A 2,394-nucleotide genomic window follows, 5' to 3' on the forward strand; every position below is an offset into this window, starting at 1 on the left:
GTGTAATATATTTTTTAACTTTTAGTTTAAAAATAATAAAAACTGAACATCCTACAGTATTTTTACAGTCTTTATTTTACAAAGTATATGTTTATCATATGAAGTCTAATATTACAACTAATCGGGGATCCCTTTAATTCACTAACTCTGCTGCCAGTGTTAAACTACAGGCAGAATAAAAGGGTGCAGAAAATCATCGTCTTTCACAACTCCTCCTTCTGCTCACTGATTGGTCCGGTTGAAATTCTACCAGAGAAATCCTTGTCTATGGGAGAAATCCCAGACYGAGCAGAGAAGGGAAACAAGAATTGAGCAGAACTGTGAAGAAYGACAAGGGTCAGGCTTTTCCAACCTCCAGTTTATGGTCTGTCCACTTCAGCACCCATTATAATCGATAAGGACATTTACAGTGCATCCGCAGGGCGGCAGCGTGCGCACGACCATCCGCCACATTTAGATTTGATTCTGTTTTTGTCAGATGTCCAAGCAAGTGCAGAATCCGTCTACATAGATCACACRGCACCAACAGCAAAATACTAAAATGTGCAGAGCGGAGCCACATGCAGTGTAAATCATAGGCGACACATGATGCACGGATATCCATTTCCACAGAATCTTACGACTCAGCATTTTGACTCTTTTTTATCACAGTTCCCACAATTTTGTTTTAAGAACAAGTGCAGAGAAAAATAATTTTTGTTTCTTTTAAGTTTGAGAACTTCTAGGTTCAGGATTTGTTCGAAGCGTGATACATCACGACACATTGAGATGCATCGGTATTAGTTTTACAGTTAAAACTAATAAAAACTTAAAAACTCATCGGTTTAAACAGGCATTTGAGCCTGAAGAGCACATTCATTAGGCCAGCCTTTGTTTTTGTTTGATTTTATTGTATAATCTGTTACTGTATTTTGTTCATTGTTTGTATTTTGTGTTCCTGTACGGCACATTGGTTTTTATTGTGCTTTATAAATAAACGATAATTTTATTTATTTATTTATTTACTGTTATTTTACCAGGCAAGTCCCATTGAGATCTCAGATCTCTTTTTCAAGTGAGGCCTGGGCCTGAAGGCAACATATTGTACGTTTTGGGGGTGGGGGAAATCCGAGTACCCGGAGAAAACGGAGCAAGCACGAGGAGAACATGCAAATAATACATAATGATGACACACCGCCTTCTGAATCGAGACATGTCATAGCATAGCCAATCACATTGTGTTTTATTTTTAGTTTTTTTTTTTGCTTTGTTTTTTTGTTTACGACTTTCAAGTGAATAGTTCATTGTCATCCACTGCACACACAGGGTGTGTTTGTCATTTCCATTTTTTTGTTTTGCGTATATTAGCATCTGGCCAGGTAGCATTCTTACATGAACAGATACGCTGTTGATGACATGATCTGAATTCACTGTGCAGCAACTCATCTGTCTCCTAACATGGTCACTGCACCCTCCTGATTTTGAGAATAAGCTTCCCCGTGTTTTTCAACGGACAACTTGAGATATTACAAGGAGAAACTTTACAAAAAAAAATCTTTCACACGAYTGACTCGTTAGCACCGCAATCTAATCTTCAGTCCCTTTATGAACACTTCATGGGGTGAAGTCGCATTGATTTGACACATTAACAATCCTTCCGCACTGACGATCATCACTCCTGCCAGAAGTTGAGGCCTTCTGTTTTAACTGTCAGATACAATTGCTCCCCACAGACATTATCAGATAATACGTGATAACCTTGATGGTGAAATAACAACTTATCTGTGCCATCCGGTGGCTCTTTCATTTATTAACACTGACAGTAAATTAGATTGCTGGGATCTGGAGGGTATCCTGGCATTTTTGAATGCACCTTTTCTGCTTTCAAAACTTCATTGGTTTTCAATCATGAGTAATGAAATTCCATAACCCTCCTCAGCCATGAAAGCAACTTGGAAAGTAAGCGAAGGAAAGCCATTAAGAGAAGAGAAAAAGAGTAATGGTCTTACCCTTTGCTTTCAAAGTTGCCTCTCTTGTCAGCTTGAATCTCCTGTTTTTGCGGAGATGGCTTTCCTCGGAGGAGTGTAGGGAACCTTCACCCTCACATACAGTGGCTGTTATGAACAAAAGAGTCTTGACTTGTTTTATGGCTCACGTGAACAGAGTGGGTGTGTTAGCAAGTTTAGCAGGTTTGTCCAGACTCACTAATCTGGATCAGCTTTGGTGTTTGTGTTCACAGCAATACATTTAAAAGTTTTAATAGGTTCCTGTCAGGTTTTATGGATTGTCCCGTTAAAAGAAAAAATAAGTAGGTCCTCTGGACGGGTTCTTCTTTAGTGAAACGTTTCGTCTCTCGTCCAAGAGACTTCTTCAGTCTGATGAGTTTCAGGTGAAACTCAGCCTTATAAGCACTGC

General features: G+C 39.2%; 1 long non-coding RNA gene across 1 annotated transcript in view; it reads right to left on the reverse strand.

Annotated features, from left to right (window-relative positions):
* LOC106535186 (uncharacterized) overlaps positions 1-2,078 on the reverse strand; it is a 4,271-nt gene extending 2,193 nt beyond the window's left edge. The window contains exon 1 of the long non-coding RNA XR_001312415.1: positions 1,989-2,078. This is a non-coding gene — a long non-coding RNA (uncharacterized LOC106535186). The remainder of the gene's footprint in view (positions 1-1,988) is intronic.
* Positions 2,079-2,394: the final 316 nt, after the last annotated feature.

This window comes from Austrofundulus limnaeus, unplaced genomic scaffold, assembly GCF_001266775.1.
Source record: "Austrofundulus limnaeus strain Quisiro unplaced genomic scaffold, Austrofundulus_limnaeus-1.0 Scaffold7, whole genome shotgun sequence".
Taxonomy (NCBI): Eukaryota; Metazoa; Chordata; class Actinopteri; order Cyprinodontiformes; family Rivulidae; genus Austrofundulus; species Austrofundulus limnaeus.